A 20787-nucleotide genomic window follows, 5' to 3' on the forward strand; every position below is an offset into this window, starting at 1 on the left:
CAAGGGGCAGTAACAACAACACCCTGTAACGATTTCCCCAGACCAAGGGCACTAACAACAATACCCTGTAACTATTTCCCCAGACCAAGCGGCAATAACAACAACACCCATAACGATTTCCCCAGACCAAGGGCAGTAACAACAACACCCTGTAATGATGTCCCCAGGACAAGGCGGTAACAACAACGCCCTGTAATGATTTCCCCAGACCAAGGGCACTAACAACAACCCCCTGTAACGATTTACCCAGACCAAGGGCTGTAACAACAACACCCTGTAACGATTTCCCCAGACCAAGGGGCACTAACAACAACACCCTGTAACGATTTCTCCAGACCAAGGGCACTAACAACACCGTAACGATTTCCCCAGGCCAAGGGCAGTAACAACAACACCCTGTAACGATTTCCCCAGATCAAGGGCGGTAACAAAAACACCCCGTAACGATTTCCCCAGCCCAAAGGTCACTAACGACAACACCCTGTAACGATTTCCCCAGACCAAGGGCGGTAACAACACCCTGTAACGATTTCCCCAGACCAAGGGTCACTAACAACAACACCGTAACGATTGCTCCAGACAAAGGGCACCAACAACAACACCCGGTAACGATTTCCCCAGACCAAGGGCGGGAACAACAACACCCTGTAACGATTTCCCCAGACCAAGGGGCACTAACAACAACATCTTGTAATGATTTCCTCAGACCAAGGGCTGTAACAACAACAGCCTGTAACGAATTCCCCAGACCAAGGACGGGAACAACAACACCCTGTAATGATTTCCCCAGACCAAGGGCACTAACAACAACACCCTGTAACGATTTCCCCAGACCAAGTTCGAGAACAACAACACCCTGTAACGATTTCCCCAGACCAAGGGGCACTAACAACAACATCTTGTAATGATTTCCCCAGACCAAGGGCAGTAAGAACAACACCCTGTAACGATTTCCCCAGACCAAGGGCGGGAACAACAACACCTTGTAACGATTTCCCCAGACCAAGGCACTAACAACAACACACTGTAACGATTTCCCCAGACCAAGACACTAACAACAACACCCTGTAACTATTTCCCCAGACCAAGGCACTAACAACAACACCGTGTAATGATTTCCCCAGACCAAGGGCACTAACAACAACACCCAGTAACGATTTCCCCAGACCAAGGGGCAGTAACAACAACACCCTGTAATGATTTCCCCGCACCAATGGCGGTAACAACAACACCCTGTAACGATTTCTCCAGACCAAGGGGCACTAACAACAACACCCTGTAACGATTTCTCCAGACCAAGGGCACTAACAACAACACCGTAACGATTTCCCCAGACCAAGGGCAGTAACAAAAACACCCTGTAACGATTTCCCCAGATCAAGGGCGGTAACAACAACACCCTGTAACGATTTCTCCAGACCAAGGGCACTAACAACACCGTAACGATTTCCCCAGGCCAAGGGCAGTAACAACAACACCCTGTAACGATTTCCCCAGATCAAGGGCGGTAACAAAAACACCCCGTAACGATTTCCCCAGCCCAAAGGGCACTAACGACAACACCCTGTAACGATTTCCCCAGACCAAGGGCGGTAACAACACCCTGTAACGATTTCCCCAGACCAAGGGTCACTAACAACAACACCGTAACGATTGCTCCAGACAAAGGGCACCAACAGCAACACCCGGTAACGATTTCCCCAGACCAAGGGCGGGAACAACAACACCCTGTAACGATTTCCCCAGACCAAGGGGCACTAACAACAACATCTTGTAATGATTTCCCCAGACCAAGGGCTGTAACAACAACAGCCTGTAACGAACTCCCCAGACCAAGGACGGGAACAACAACACCCTGTAATGATTTCCCCAGACCAAGGGCACTAACAACAACACCCTGTAACGATTTCCCCAGACCAAGTTCGAGAACAACAACACCCTGTAACGATTTCCCCAGACCAAGGGGCACTAACAACAACATCTTGTAATGATTTCCCCAGACCAAGGGCAGTAACAACAACACCCTGTAACGATTTCCCCAGACCAAGGGCGGGAACAACAACACCTTGTAACGATTTCCCCAGACCAAGGCACTAACAACAACACACTGTAACGATTTCCCCAGACCAAGACACTAACAACAACACCCTGTAACTATTTCCCCAGACCAAGGCACTAACAACAACACCGTGTAATGATTTCCCCAGACCAAGGGCACTAACAACAACACCCAGTAACGATTTCCCCAGACCAAGGGGCAGTAACAACAACACCCTGTAATGATTTCCCCGCACCAATGGCGGTAACAACAACACCCTGTAACGATTTCTCCAGACCAAGGGGCACTAACAACAACACCCTGTAACGATTTCTCCAGACCAAGGGCACTAACAACAACACCGTAACGATTTCCCCAGACCAAGGGCAGTAACAAAAACACCCTGTAACGATTTCCCCAGATCAAGGGCGGTAACAAAAACACGCCGTAACGATTTCCCCAGACCAAACGGCACTAACAACAACACCCGTAACGATTTCCCCAGACCAAGGGCAGTAACAACAACACCCTGTAACGATTTCCCCAGATCAAGGGCGGTAACAAAAACACCCCGTAACGATTTCCCCAGCCCAAAGGTCACTAAGGACAACACCCTGTAACGAATTCCCCAGACCAAAGGCTGGTAACAACAACACCCTGTAATGATTTCCCCAGACCAAGGGGCACTAACAACAACTCCCTGTAACGATTTCCCTGCACCAAGGGCAGTAACAACACCACCCTGTAACGATTTCCCCAGACCAAGGGCTGTAACAACAACACCCTGTAAGGATTTCCCCAGACCAAGGGCACTAACAACCACACCCCGTAACGATTTCCCCAGTCCAAGGGCACTAATAACAAGACCCGTAACGATATCCCCAGACCAAGGCGGTAACAACACCACATAACGATTTCCCCAGACCAAGGGCGGTAACAACAATGCCCTGTAAAGATTTCCGCTGACCAAGAGCGGTAACAACAACGCCCTGTAATGATTTCCCCAGACCAAGGGCAGTAACAAAAACACCCCGTAACGATTTCCCCAGACCAAACGGCAATAACAACAACACCCGTAACGATTTCCCCAGACCAAGGGCAGTAACAAAAATACCCCGTAACGATTTCCCCAGACCAAAGGGCACTAACAACAACACCCTCTAACGATTTCCACAGACCAAGGGCGGTAACAACACCCTGTAACGATTTCCCCAGACCAAGGGTCACTAACAACAACACCGTAACGATTTCCCCAGATAAAGGGCACCAACAACAACACCCGGTAACGATTTCCCCAGACCAAGGGCGGGAACAACAACACCCTGTAACGATTTCCCCAGACCAAGGGGCACTAACAACAACATCTTGTAATGATTTCCCCAGACCAAGGGCAGTAACAACAACACCCTGTAATGATTTCCCCAGACTAAGGGCACTAACAACAACACCCTGTAACGATTTCCCCAGACCAAGGGCGGGAACAACAACACCCAGTAATGATTTCCCCAGAACAAGGGCACTAACAACAACACCCTGTAACGATTTCCCCAGACCAAGGGCGGGAACAACAACACCCTGTAACGATTTCCCCAGACCAAGGGACAGTAACAACAACACCCTGTAATGATTTCCCCAGACCAAGGGCACTAACAACAATACCCTGTAACTATTTCCCCAGACCAAGCGGCAATAACAACAACACCCATAACGATTTCCCCAGACCAAGGGCAGTAACAACAACACCCTGTAATGATGTCCCCAGGACAAGGCGGTAACAACAACGCCCTGTAATGATTTCCCCAGACCAAGGGCACTAACAACAACCCCCTGTAACGATTTACCCAGACCAAGGGCTGTAACAACAACACCCTGTAACGATTTCCCCAGACCAAGGGGCACTAACAACAACACCCTGTAACGATTTCTCCAGACCAAGGGCACTAACAACACCGTAACGATTTCCCCAGGCCAAGGGCAGTAACAACAACACCCTGTAACGATTTCCCCAGATCAAGGGCGGTAACAAAAACACCCCGTAACGATTTCCCCAGCCCAAAGGGCACTAACGACAACACCCTGTAACGATTTCCCCAGACCAAGGGCGGTAACAACACCCTGTAACGATTTCCCCAGACCAAGGGTCACTAACAACAACACCGTACCGATTGCTCCAGACAAAGGGCACCAACAACAACACCCGGTAACGATTTCCCCAGACCAAGGGCGGGAACAACAACACCCTGTAACGATTTCCCCAGACCAAGGGGCACTAACAACAACATCTTGTAATGATTTCCCCAGACCAAGGGCTGTAACAACAACAGCCTGTAACGAATTCCCCAGACCAAGGACGGGAACAACAACACCCTGTAATGATTTCCCCAGACCAAGGGCACTAACAACAACACCCTGTAACGATTTCCCCAGACCAAGTTCGAGAACAACAACACCCTGTAACGATTTCCCCAGACCAAGGGGCACTAACAACAACATCTTGTAATGATTTCCCCAGACCAAGGGCAGTAACAACAACACCCTGTAACGATTTCCCCAGACCAAGGGCGGGAACAACAACACCTTGTAACGATTTCCCCAGACCAAGGCACTAACAACAACACACTGTAACGATTTCCCCAGACCAAGACACTAACAACAACACCCTGTAACTATTTCCCCAGACCAAGGCACTAACAACAACACCGTGTAATGATTTCCCCAGACCAAGGGCACTAACAACAACACCCAGTAACGATTTCCCCAGACCAAGGGGCAGTAACAACAACACCCTGTAATGATTTCCCCGCACCAATGGCGGTAACAACAACACCCTGTAACGATTTCTCCAGACCAAGGGGCACTAACAACAACACCCTGTAACGATTTCTCCAGACCAAGGGCACTAACAACAACACCGTAACGATTTCCCCAGACCAAGGGCAGTAACAAAAACACCCTGTAACGATTTCCCCAGATCAAGGGCGGTAACAAAAACACCCCGTAACGATTTCCCCAGACCAAACGGCACTAACAACAACACCCGTAACGATTTCCCCAGACCAAGGGCAGTAACAAAAACACCCCGTAACGATTTCCCCAGCCCAAAGGGCACTAACGACAACACCCTGTAATGATTTCCCCAGACCAAGGGCGGTAACAACACCCTGTAACGATTTCCCCAGACCAAGGGTCACTAACAACAACACCGTAACGATTTCCCCAGACAAAGGGCACCAACAACAACACCCGGTAACGATTTCCCCAGACCAAGGGCGGGAACAACAAAACCCTGTAACGATTTCCCCAGACCAAGGGGCACTAACAACAACATCTTGTAATGATTTCCCCAGACCAAGGGCAGTAACAACAACACCCTGTAACGATTTCCCCAGACCAAGGACGGGAACAACAACACCCTGTAATGATTTCCCAAACCAAGGGCACTAACAACAACACCCTGTAACGATTTCCCCAGACCAAGGGCAGTAACAACAACACCCTGTAATGATTTCCCCAGACCAAGGGCACTAACAACAACACCCTGTAATGATTTCCCCAGACCAAGGGGGGGAACAACACCCTGTAATGATTTCCCCAGACCAAGGGCACTAACAACAACACCCTGTAACGATTTCCCCAGACCAAGGGGGGGAACAACACCCTGTAACGATTTCCCCAGACCAAGGGCACTAACAACAACACCCTGTAACGATTTCCCCAGACCAAGGCACTAACAACAACACCCTGTAACGATTTCCCCAGACCAAGGGCACTAACAACAACACCCTGTAATGATTTCCCCAGACCAAGGGCACTAACAACAACACCCTGTAACGATTTCCCCAGACCAAGGGGCAGTAACAACAACACCCTGTAATGATTTCCCCGCACCAAGGGCGGTAACAACAACACCCTGTAACGATTTCCCCAGACCAAGGGCAGTAACAACAACACCCTGTAATGATTTCCCCAGACCAAGGGCACTAACAACAACACCCTGTAACGATTTCCCCAGACCAAGGCACTAACAACAACACCCTGTAATGATTTCCCCAGACCAAGGGCACTAACAACAACACCCTGTAACGATTTCCCCAGACCAAGGGGCAGTAACAACAACACCCTGTAATGATTTCCCCGCACCAAGGGCACTAACAACAACGCCCTGTAACGATTTCCCCAGACCAAGGGCACTAACAACAATACCCTGTAACTATTTCGCCAGACCAAGGGGCAGTAACAACAACACCCCTGTAACGATTTCCCCAGACCAAGGGCACTAACAACAACACCCTGTAACGAATTCCCCAGACCAAGGGCACTAACAACAACACTGTAACGATTTCCCCAGACAAAGGCTGGTAACAACAACACCCTGTAACGATTTCCCCAGACCAAGGGGCACTAACAACAACTCCCTGTAATGATTTCCCTGCACCAAGGGCAGTAAAAACAACACCCTGTAACGATTTCCCCAGACCAAGGGCTGTAACAACAACACCCTGTAAGGATTTCCCCAGACCAAGGGCACTAACAACCACACCCCGTAACGATTTCCCCAGTCCAAGGGCACTAATAACAAGACCCGTAACGATATCCCCAGACCTAGGCGGTAACAACACCACATAACGATTTCCCCAGACCAAGGGCGGTAACAACAACGCCCTGTAAAGATTTCCGCTGACCAAGAGCGGTAACAACAACGCCCTGTAATGATTTCCCCAGACCAAGGGCAGTAACAAAAACACCCCGTAACGATTTCCCCAGACCAAACGACAATAACAACAACACCCGTAACGATTTCCCCGGACCAAGGGCAGTAACAAAAATACCCCGTAACGATTTCCCCAGACCAAAGGGCAACTAACAACAACACCCTCTAACGATTTCCACAGACCAAGGGCGGTAACAACACCCTGTAACGATTTCCCCAGACCAAGAGTCACTAACAACAACACCGTAACGATTTCCCCAGACAAAGGGCACCAACAACAACACCCGGTAACGATTTCCCCAGACCAAGGGCGGGAACAACAACACCCTGTAACGATTTCCCCAGACCAAGGGGCACTAACAACAACATCTTGTAATGATTTCCCCAGACCAAGGGCAGTAACAACAACACCCTGTAATGATTTCCCCAGACTAAGGGCACTAACAACAACACCCTGTAACGATTTCCCCAGACCAAGGGCGGGAACAACAACACCCAGTAATGATTTCCCCAGAACAAGGGCACTAACAACAACACCCTGCAACGATTTCCCCAGACCAAGGGCGGGAACAACAACACCCTGTAACGATTTCCCCAGACCAAGGGGCAGTAACAACAACACCCTGTAACGATTTCCCCAGACCAAGGGCACTAACAACAATACCCTGTAACTATTTCCCCAGACCAAGCGGCAGTAACAACAACACCCTGTAACGATTTCCCCAGACCAAGGGCTGTAACAACAACACCCTGTAACGATTTCCCCAGACCAAGGGCACTAACAACCACACCCCGTAACGATTTCCCCAGTCCAAGGGCACTAATAACAAGACCCGTAACGATTTCCCCAGACCAAGGGCAGTAACAACAATGCCCTGTAACGATTTCCCCAGACCAAGGGCGGTAACAACAACACCCCGTAACGATTTCCGCAGACCAAGGGCGGTAACAACAATGCCCTGTAACGATTTCCCCAGACCAAGGCACTAACAACACCACGTAACGATTTCCGCAGGCAAGGGCGGTAACAACAACACCCTGTAATGATTTCCGCAGACCAAGGGCGCTAACAACAACACCCTGTAACGAATTCCCCAGACCAAGGACACTAACAACAACACTGTAACGATTTCCCCAGACAAAGGTTGGTAACAACAACACCCTGTAACGATTTCCCCAGACCAAGGGCTGTAACAACAACACCCTGTAACGATTTCCCCAGACCAAGGGCACGTAACAACAACACCCTGTAACGATTTCCCCAGACCAAGGGCAATAACAACAACACCCTGTAACGATTTCCCCAGACCAAGGGCAGTAACAACAACACCCTGTAACGATTTCCCCAGACCAAGGGCACTAACAACAACACCCTGTAATGATTTCCCCAGACCAAGGGCACTAACAACAACACCCTGTAACGATTTCCCCAGACCAAGGGCGGGAACAACAACACCCTGTAACGATTTCCCCAGACCAAGGGCACTAACAACAACACCCTGTAACGATTTCCCCAGACCAAGGGCAGTAACAACAACACCCTGTAACGATTTCCCCAGACCAAGGGCACTAACAACAACACCCTGTAACGATTTCCCCAGACCAAGGGCACTAACAACAACACCTGTAACGATTTCCCCAGACCAAGGGCAGTAACAACAACACCCTGTAACGATTTCCCCAGACCAAGGGGCACTAACAACAACACCCTGTAACGATTTCCCCAGACCAAGGTTGGTAACAACAACACCCCATAACGATTTCCCCAGGCCAAGGGCACTAACAACAACACCCTGTAACGAATTCCCCAGACCAAGGGCACTAACAACAACACTGTAATGATTTCCCCAGACAAAGGTTGGTAAAAACAACACCCTGTAACGATTTCCCCAGACCAAGGGGCACTAACAACAACACCCTGTAAAGATTTCCCCGCACCAAGGGCAGTAACAACAACACCCTGTAACGATTTCCCCAGACCAAGGGCTGTAACAACAACACCCTGTAACGATTTCCCCAGACCAAGGGCACTAACAACCACACCCCGTAACGATTTCCCCAGACCAAGGGCACTAATAACAAGACCCGTAACGATTTCCCCAGACCAAGGCGGTAACAACACCCCATAACGATTTCCCCAGACCAAGGGCGGTAACAACAACGCCCTGTAACGATTTCCGCAGACCAAGGGCGGTAACAACAACACCCTGTAACGATTTCCCCAGACCAAGGGCACTAACAACAACACCCTGTAACGATTTCCCCAGACCAAGGCCACTAACAACAACACCCTGTAACGATTTCCCCAAACCAAGGGCAGCTAACAACAACACCCTGTAACGATTTCCCCAGACCAAGGGCAGTAACAACAACACCCTGTAACGATTTCCCCAGACCAAGGGCAGTAACAACAACACCCTGTAACGATTTCCCCAGACCAAGGGCACTAACAACAACACCCTGTAACGATTTCCCCAGACCAAGGGCACTAACAACAACACCCTGTAACGATTTCCCCAGACCAAGGGCGTAACAACAACACCCTGTAACGATTTCCCCAGACCAAGGGCACTAACAACAACACCTGTAACGATTTCCCCAGACCAAGGGCAGTAACAACAACACCCTGTAACGATTTCCCCAGACCAAGGGCAGTAACAACAACACCCTGTAACGATTTCCCCAGACCAAGGGCACTAACAACAACACCCTGTAACGATTTCCCCAGACCAAGGGCACTAACAACAACACCCTGTAACGATTTCCCCAGACCAAGGGCACTAACAACAACACCCTGTAACGATTTCCCCAGACCAAGGGCACTAACAACAACACCCTGTAACGATTTCCCCAGACCAAGGGCACTAACAACAACACCCTGTAACGATTTCCCCAGACCAAGGGCAGTAACAACAACACCCTGTAACGATTTCCCCAGACCAAGGGCAGTAACAACAACACCCTGTAACGATTTCCCCAGACCAAGGGCACTAACAACAACACCCTGTAACGATTTCCCCAGACCAAGGGCAGTAACAACAACACCCTGTAACGATTTCCCCAGACCAAGGGCAGTAACAACAACACCCTGTAACGATTTCTCCAGACCAAGGGCACTAACAACAACACCCTGTAACGAATTCCCCAGACCAAGGGCAGTAACAACAACACCCTGTAACGATTTCCCCAGACCAAGGGGCAGTAACAACAACACCCTGTAATGATTTCCCCAGACCAAGGGCTCTAACAACAACACCCTGTAACGATTTCCCCAGACCAAGGGCAGTAACAACAACACCCTGTAACGATTTCCCCAGACCAAGGGCAGTAACAACAACACCCTGTAACGATTTCCCCAGACCAAGGGCACTAACAACAACACCCTGTAACGATTTCCCCAGACCAAGGGCACTAACAACAACACCCTGTAACGATTTCCCCAGACCAAGGGCAGTAACAACAACACCCTGTAACGATTTCCCCAGACCAAGGGCGTAACAACAACACCCTGTAACGATTTCCCCAGACCAAGGGCACTAACAACAACACCCTGTAACGATTTCCCCAGACCAAGGGCACTAACAACACCCTGTAACGATTTCCCCAGACCAAGGGCACTAACAACAACACCCTGAAACGATTTCCCCAGACCAAGGGCACTAACAACAACACCCTGTAACGATTTCCCCAGACAAGGGCGGAACAACAACACCCTGTAATGATTTCCCCAGACCAAGGGCAGTAACAACAACGCCCGGTAAAGATTTCCCCAGACCAAGAGCGGTAACAACAACACCCTGTAACGATTTCCCCAGACCAAGGGGCACTAACAACAACACCCTGTAACGATTTCCCCAGACCAAAGGGCACTAACAACAACACCCTGTAACGATTTCCCCAGACCAAGGCACTAACAACAACACCCTGTAACGATTTCCCCAGACCAAGGTCGCAAACAACAACACCCTGTAACGATTTCTCCAGACCAAGGGCACTAACAACAACACCCTGTAACGATTTCCCCAGACCAAGGGCTGTAACAACAACACCCTGTAACGATTTCCCCAGACCAAGGGCGTAACAACAACACCCTGTAACGATTTCCCAGACCAAGGGCAGTAACAACAACACCCTGTAATGATTTCCCCAGACCAAGGCAGGTAACAACAACACCCTGTAACGATTTCCCCAGACCAAGGGCACTAACAACAACACCCTGTAACGATTTCCCCAGACCAAGGGCACTAACAACAACACCTGTAACGATTTCCCCAGACCAAGGGCGTAACAACAACACCCTGTAACGATTTCCCCAGACCAAGGGCGTAACAACAACACCCTGTAACGATTTCCCCAGACCAAGGGCACGTAACAACAACACCCTGTAACGATTTCCCCAGACCAAGGGCACTAACAACAACACCCTGTAACGATTTCCCCAGACCAAGGGCAGTAACAACAACACCCTGTAACGATTTCCCAGACCAAGGGCACTAACAACAACACCCTGTAACGATTTCCCCAGACCAAGGGCAGTAACAACAACACCCTGTAACGATTTCCCCAGACCAAGGGCACTAACAACAACACCCTGTAACGATTTCCCCAGACCAAGGGCACTAACAACAACACCCTGTAACGATTTCCCCAGACCAAGGGCACGTAACAACAACACCCTGTAACGATTTCCCCAGACCAAGGGCACTAACAACAACACCCTGTAACGATTTCCCCAGACCAAGGGCACTAACAACAACACCCTGTAACGATTTCCCCAGACCAAGGGCACTAACAACAACACCCTGTAACGATTTCCCCAGACCAAGGGCGGTAACAACAACACCCTGTAACGATTTCCCCAGACCAAGGGCAGTAACAACAACACCCTGTAACGATTTCCCCAGACCCTGGCCAATAACAACAACACCCTGTAACGATTTCCCCAGACCAAGGGCACTAACAACAACACCCTGTAACGATTTCCCCAGACCAATGGCAGTAACAAAAACACCCTGTAACGATTTCCCCAGACCAAGGGGCACTAACAACAACACCCTGTAACGATTTCCCCGGACCAAGGGCACTAACAACAACACCCTGTAACGATTTCCCCAGACCAAGGGAACTAACAACAACACCCTGTAACGATTTCCCCAGACCAAGGGCACTAACAACAACACCCTGTAACGATTTCCCCAGACAAAGTTTGGTAACAACAACACCCTGTAACGATTTCCCCAGACCAAGGGGCACTAACAACAACACCCTGTAACGATTTCACCGGACCAAGGGGCATTAACAACACCACCCTGTAATGATTTCCCCAGACCAAGACACTAACAACAACACCCTGTAACGATTTCCCCAGAACAAGACACTAACAACAACACCCTGTAACGATTTCCCCAGACCAAGGGCACTAACAACCACACCCTGTAACGATTTCCACAGACCAAGGGCACTAACAACAACAACCTGTAACAATTTCCCCAGACCAAGGGCAGTAACAACAAGACCCGTAAAGATTTCCCTGGACCAAGGCGGTAACAACACCCTGTAACGATTTCCCCAGACGAAGGGCAGTAACAAAAACACCCCGCAACGATTTCCCCAGACAAAGGTTGGTAACAACAACACCCTGTAACGATTTCCCCAGACCAAGGGGCAATAACAACAACACCCTGTAACGATTTCCCCAGACCAAGGGCACTAACAACAACACCCTGTAACGAATTCCCCAGACCAAGGGCACTAACAACAACACTGTAACGATTTCCCCAGACAAAGGTTGGTAACAACAACACCCTGTAACGATTTCCCCAGACCAAGGAGCACTAACGACAACACCCTGTAACGATTTCCCCGGACCAAGGGGCACTAACAACAACACCCTGTAATGATTTCCCCAGACCAAGGGCACTAACAACAACACCCTGTAACGATTTCCCCAGACCAAGGGGCAATAACAACAACACCCTGTAACGATTTCCCCAGACCAAGGGCACTAACAACACCCTGTAATGATTTCCCCAGACCAAGGGCACTAACAACAACACCCTGTAACGATTTCCCCAGACCAAGGGCTGTAACAACAACACCCTGTAACGATTTCCCCAGACCAAGGGGCACTAACAACAACACCCCGTAACGATTTCGCCAGAACAAGGCGGTAACAACTGCACCCTGTAACGATTTCCCCAGACCAAGGTACTAACAACAACACCCTGTAACGATTTCCCCAGATCAAGGCCACTAACAACAACACCCTGTAACGAAATCCCCAGACCAAGGGGCACTAACAACAACACCGTAACAATTTCCCCAGACCAAGGTTGGTAACAACAACACCCTGTAACGATTTCCCCAGACCAAGGTTGGTAACAACAACACCCCATAACGATTTCCCCAGGCCAAGGGCACTAACAACAACACCTTGTAACGAATTCCCCAGACCAAGGGCACTAACAACAACACTGTAATGATTTCCCCAGACAAAGGTTGGTAACAACAACACCCTGTAACGATTTCCCAAGACCAAGGGGCACTAACAACAACACCGTAACGATATCCCCAGACCAAGGTTGGCAACAACAACACCCTGTAACGATTTCCCCAGACCAAGGTTGGTAACAACAACACCCCATAACGATTTCCCCAGGAAAAGGGCACTAACAACAACACCCTGTAACGAATTCCCCAGACCAAGGGCACTAACAACAACACTGTAATGATTTCCCCAGACAAAGGTTGGTAAAAACAACACCCTGTAACGATTTCCCCAGACCAAGGGGCGCTAACAACAACACCCTGTAACGATTTCCCCGCACCAAGGGCAGTAACAACAACACCCTGTAACGATTTCCCCAGACCAAGGGCTGTAACAACAACACCCAGTAACGATTTCCCCAGACCAAGGGCACTAATAACAAGACCCGTAACGATTTCCCCAGACCAAGGCGGTAACAACACCCCATAATGATTTCCCCAGACCAAGGGCGGTAACAACAACGCCCTGTAACGATTTCCGCAGACCAAGTGCGGTAACAACAATGCCCTGTAACGATTTCCCCAGACCAAGGCACTAACAACACAACGTAACGATTTCCGCAGGCAAGGGCAGTAACAAGAACACCCTGTAATGATTTCCGCAGACCAAGGGCGCTAACAACAACACCCTGTAACGATTTCCGCAGACCAAGGGCGGTAACAACAACACCCTGTAACGATTTCTCCAAACCAAGGGCAGTAACAACAACACCCTGTAACGATTTCCCCAGACCAAGGGCGGTAAAAAAAACACCGCGTAACGATTTCCCCAGACCAAGGGCGGTAAAAACAACACCCTGTAACTATTTCTCCAGACAAAGGGGCACTAACAACAACACCCTGTAACGATTTCTCCAGACAAAGGGGCACTAACAACAACACCCTGTAACGATTTCTCCAGACCAAGGGCACTAACAACAACACCGTAACCATTTCTCCAGACCAAGGGCAGTAACAACAACACCCTGTAACGATTTCCCCAGATCAAGGGCGGTATAAAAAACACCCTGTAACGATTTCCCAGACCAAAGGGCACTAACAACAACACCCGTAACGATTTACCCAGACCAAGGGCAGTAACAAAAACACCCCGTAACGATTTCCCCAGACCAAAGGGCACTAACAACAACGCCCGTAACGATTTCCCTAGACCAAGGGCAGTAACAAAAACACCCCGTAACGATTTCTCCAGACAAAGGTTGGTAACAACAACACCCTGTAACGATTTCCCCAGACCAAGGTTGGTAACAACAACACCCTGTAACGATTTCCCCAGACCAAGGGGCAATAACAACAACACCCTGTAACGATTTCCCCAGACCAAGGGCACTAACAACAACACCCTGTAACGAATTCCCCAGACCAAGGGCACTAACAACAACACTGTAACGATTTCCCCAGACAAAGGTTGGTAACAACAACACCCTGTAACGATTTCCCCAGACCAAGGAGCACTAACAACAACACCCTGTAACGATTTCCCCGGACCAAGGGGCACTAACAACAACACCCTGTAATGATTTCCCCAGACCAAGGGCACTAACAACAACACCCTGTAACCATTTCCCCAGACCAAGGGGCAATAACAACAACACCCTGTAACGATTTCCCCAGACCGAGGGCATTAACAACGCCCTGTAATGATTTCCCCAGACCAAGGGCACTAACAACAACCCCCTGTAACGATTTACCCAGACCAAGGGCTGTAACAACAACACCCTGTAACGATTTCCCCAGACCAAGGGGCACTAACAACAACACCCCGTAACGATTTCGCCAGAACAAGGCGGTAACAACTGCACCCTGTAACGATTTCCCCAGACCAAGGCACTAACAACTACACCCTGTAACGATTTCCCCAGATCAAGGCCACTAACAACAACACCCTGTAACGATATCCCCAGACCAAGGGGCACTAACAACAACACCGTAACGATTTCCCCAGACCAAGGTTGGTAACAACAACACCCTGTAACGATTTCCCCAGACCAAGGTTGGTAACAACAACACCCCATAACGATTTCCCCAGGCCAAGGGCACTAACAACAACACCCTGTAATGAATTCCCCAGACCAAGGGCACTAACAACAACACTGTAATGATTTCCCCAGACAAAGGTTGGTAAAAACAACACCCTGTAACGATTTCCCCAGACCAAGGGGCACTAACAACAACACCCTGTAACGATTTCCCCAGACCAAGGGCAGTAACAACAACACCCTGTAACGATTTCCCCAGACCAAGGGCTGTAACAACAACACCCTGTAACGATTTCCCCAGACCAAGGGCACTAACAACAACACCCTGTAACGATTTCCCCAGACCAAGGGCACTAACAACAACACCCTGTAACGATTTCCCCAGACCAAGGGCAGTAACAACAACACCCTGTAACGATTTCCCCAGACCAAGGGCACTAACAACAACACCCTGTAACGATTTCCCCAGACCAAGGGCTGTAACAACAACACCCTGTAACGATTTCCCCAGACCAAGGGCACTAACAACAACACCCTGTAACGATTTCCCCAGACCAAGGGCGGTAACAACAACACCCTGTAACGATTTCCCCAGACCAAGGGCACTAACAACAACACCCTGTAACGATTTCCCCAGACCAAGGGCACTAACAACAACACCGTAACGATTTCCCCAGACCAAGGTTGGTAACAACAACACCCTGTAACGATTTCCCCAGACCAAGGTTGGTAACAACAACACCCCATAACGATTTCCCCAGGCCAAGGGCACTAACAACAACACCCTGTAACGAATTCCCCAGACCAAGGGCACTAACAACAACACTGTAATGATTTCCCCAGACAAAGGTTGGTAAAAACAACACCCTGTAACGATTTCCCCAGACCAAGGGGCACTAACAACAACACCCTGTAAAGATTTCCCCGCACCAAGGGCAGTAACAACAACACCCTGTAACGATTTCCCCAGACCAAGGGCTGTAACAACAACACCCTGTAACGATTTCCCCAGACCAAGGGCACTAACAACCACACCCCGTAACGATTTCCCCAGTCCAAGGGCACTAATAACAAGACCCGTAACGATTTCCCCAGACCAAGGCGGTAACAACACCCCATAACGATTTCCCCAGACCAAGGGCGGTAACAACAACGCCCTGTAACGATTTCCGCAGACCAAGGGCGGTAACAACAATGCCCTGTAACGATTTCCCCAGACCAAGGCACTAACAACACCACGTAACGATTTCCGCAGGCAAGGGCGGTAACAACAACACCCTGTAATGATTTCCGCAGACCAAGGGCGCTAACAACAACACCCTGTAACGATTTCCGCAGACCAAGGGCGGTAACAACAACACCCTGTAACGATTTCTCCAGACCAAGGGCAGTAACAACAACACCCTGTAACGATTTCCCCAGACCAAGGGCGGTAACAAAAACACCCTGTAACGATTTCCCCAGACCAAGGGCGGTAAAAACAACACCCTGTAACGATTTCTCCAGACCAAGGGCACTAACAACAACACCGTAACCATTTCTCCAGACCAAGGGCAGTAACAACAACACCCTGTAACGATTCCCCAGATCAAGGGCGGTATAAAAAACACCCTGTAACGTTTCCCCAGACCAAAGGGCACTAACAACAACACCCGTAACGATTTACCCAGACCAAGGGCAGTAACAAAAACACCCCTGTAACTATTTCCCCAGACCAAGGGCAGTAACAACAACACCCTGTAACGATTTCCCCAGACCAAAGGGCACTAACAACAACACCCGTAACGATTTCCCCAGACCAAGGCCACTAACAAAAATACCCTGTAACTATTTCCCCAGACCAAGGGGCAATCACAACAACACCCCGTAACAATTTCCCCAGATCAAGGGCAGTAACAACAACACCCTGTAGTGATGTCCACAGGACAAGGCGGTAACAACAACGCCCTGTAATGATTTCCCCAGACCAAGGGCACTAACAACAAAACCCTGTAACCATTTCCCCAGACCAAGGGGCAATAACAACAACACCCTGTAACGTTTTCCCCAGACCAAGGGCACTAACAACGCCCTGTAATGATTTCCCCAGACCAAGGGCACTAACAACAACCCCCAGTAACGATTTACCCAGACCAAGGGCTGTAACAACAACACCCTGTAACGATTTCCCCAGACCAAGGGGCACTAACTACAACACCCCGTAACGATTTCGCCAGAACAAGGCGGTAACAACTGCACCCTGTAACGATTTCCCCAGACCAAGGTACTAACAACAACACCCTGTAACGATTTCCCCAGATCAAGGGGCACTAACAACAACACCGTAACGATTTCGCCAGACCAAGGTTGGTAACAACAACACCCTGTAACGATTTCTCCAGACCAAGGTTGGTAACAACAACACCCCATAACGATTTCCCCAGGCCAAGGGCACTAACAACAACACCCTGTAACGAATTCCCCAGACCAAGGGCACTAACAACAACACTGTAATGATTTCCCCAGACAAAGGTTGGTAACAACAACACCCTGTTACGATTTCCCCAGACCAAGGGGCACTAACAACAACACCCCGTAACGATTTCGCCAGAACAAAGCGGTAACAACTGCACCCTGTAACGATTTCCCCAGACCAAGGCCACGAAAAACAACACCCTGTAACGATATCCCCAGACCAAGGGACACTAACAACAACACCGTAACGATTTCCCCAGACCAAGGTTGGTAACAACAACACCCTGTAACGATTTCCCCAGACCAAGGTTGGTAACAACAACACCCCATAACGATTTCCCCAGGCCAAGGGCACCAACAACAACACCCTGTAACGAATTCCCCAGACCAAGGGCACTAACAACAACACTGTAATGATTTCCCCAGACAAAGGTTGGTAAAAACAACACCTTGTAACGATTTCCCAAGACCAAGGGGCACTAACAACAACACCCTGTAACGATTTCCCCGCACCAAGGGCAGTAACAACAACACCCTGTAACGATTTCCCCAGACCAAGGGCTGTAACAACAACACCCAGTAACCACTTCCCCAGACCAAGGGCACTAACAACCACACCCCGTAACGATTTCCCCAGACCAAGGGCACTAATAACAAGACCCGTAACGATTTCCCCAGACCAAGGCGGTAACAACACCCCATAACGATTTCCCCAGACCAAGGGCGGTAACAACAACGCCCTGTAACGATTTCCGCAGACCAAGGGCGGTAACAACAATGCCCTGTAACGATTTCCCCAGACCAAGGCACTAACAACACCACGTAACGATTTCCGCAGACCAAGGGCGGTAACAACAACACCCTGTAATGATTTCCGCAGACCAAGGGCGCTAACAACAACACCCTGTAACGATTTCCGCAGACCAAGGGCGGTAACAACAAAACCATGTAACGATTTCTCCAGACCAAGGGCAGTAACAACAACACCCTGTAACGATTTCTCCAGACCAAGGGCGGTAACAAAAACACCCCGTAACGATTTCCCCAGACCAAGGGTGGTAAAAACAACACCCGGTAACGATTTCTCCAGACAAAGGGGCACTAACAACAACAACCTGTAACTATTTCTCCAGACCAAGGGCACTAACAACAACACCGTAACCATTTCTCCAGACCAAGGGCAGTAACAACAACACCCTGTAACGATTTCCCCAGATCAAGGGCGGTATAAAAAACACCCTGTAACGATATCCCCAGACCAAAGGGCACTAACAACAACACCCGTAACGATTTACCCAGACCAAGGGCAGTAACAAAAACACCCTGTAACGATTTCCCCAGACCAAGGGCAGTAACAAAAACACCCCGCAACGATTTCCCCAGACCAAAGGGCACTAACAACAACACCCGTAACGATTTCCCCAGACCAAGGGCAGTAACAAAAACACCCCGTAACGATTTCCCTAGACAAAGGTTGGTAACAAAAACACCATGTAACGATTTCCCCAGACCAAGGGGCAATAACAACAACACCCTGTAATGATTTCCCCAGGCCAAGGGCACCAACAACAACACCCTGTAATGAATTCCCCAGACCAAGGGCACTAACAACAACACTGTAATGATTTCCCCAGACAAAGGTTGGTAAAAACAACACCCTGTAACGATTTCCCCAGACCAAGGGGCACTAACAACAACACCCTGTAACGATTTCCCCGCACCAAGGGCAGTAACAACACCCTGTAACGATTTCCCCAGACCAAGGGCTGTAACAACAACACCCTGTAACGATTTCCCCAGAACAAAGGCACTAACAACAACACCCTGTAACCATTTCCCCAGACCAAGGGGCAATAACAACAACACCCTGTAACGATTTCCCCAGACCGAGGGCATTAACAACGCACTGTAAAAATTTCCCCAGACCAAGGGCACTAACAACAACCCCCTGTAACGATTTACCCAGACCAAGGGCTGTAACATCAACACCCTGTAACGATTTCCCCAGACCAAGGGGCACTAACAACAACACCCCGTAACGATTTCGCCAGAACAAGGCGGTAACAACTGCACCCTGTAACGATTTCCCCAGACCAAGGCACTAACAACTACACCCTGTAACGATTTCCCCAGATCAAGGCCAATAACAACAACACCCTGTAACGATATCCCCAGACCAAGGGGCAATAACAACAACACCCTGTAACGATTTCCCCAGACCGAGGGGCACTAACAACAACACCGTAACGATTTCGCCAGACCAAGCTTGGTAACAACAACACCCTGTAACGATTTCCCCAGACCAAGGTTGGTAACAACAACACCCCATAACGATTTCCCCAGGCCAAGGGCACTAACAACAACACCCTGTAACGAATTCCCCAGACCAAGGGCACTAACAACAACACTGTAATGATTTCCCCAGACAAAGGTTGGTAACAACAACACCCTGTTACGATTTCCCCAGACCAAGGGGCACTAACAACAACACCCCGTAACGATTTCGCCAGAACAAGGCGGTAACAACTGCACCCTGTAACGATTTCCCCAGACCAAGGCCACGAAAAACAACACCCTGTAACGATATCCCCAGACCAAGGGGCACTAACAACAACACCGTAACGATTTCCCCAGACCAAGGTTGGTAACAACAACACCCTGTAACGATTTCCCCAGACCAAGGTTGGTAACAACAACACCCCATAACGATTTCCCCAGGCCAAGGGCACCAACAACAACACCCTGTAACGAATTCCCCAGACCAAGGGCACTAACAACAACACTGTAATGATTTCCCCAGACAAAGGTTGGTAAAAACAACACCTTGTAACGATTTCCCAAGACCAAGGGGCACTAACAACAACACCCTGTAACGATTTCCCCGCACCAAGGGCAGTAACAACAACACCCTGTAACGATTTCCCCAGACCAAGGGCTGTAACAACAACACCCAGTAACCACTTCCCCAGACCAAGGGCACTAACAACCACACCCCGTAACGATTTCCCCAGACCAAGGGCAGTAACAACAACACCCGGTAACGATTTCTCCAGACCAAG

The sequence above is a fragment of the Carcharodon carcharias genome, chromosome 22 (assembly GCF_017639515.1).
Source record: "Carcharodon carcharias isolate sCarCar2 chromosome 22, sCarCar2.pri, whole genome shotgun sequence".
NCBI lineage: Eukaryota > Metazoa > Chordata > Chondrichthyes > Lamniformes > Lamnidae > Carcharodon > Carcharodon carcharias.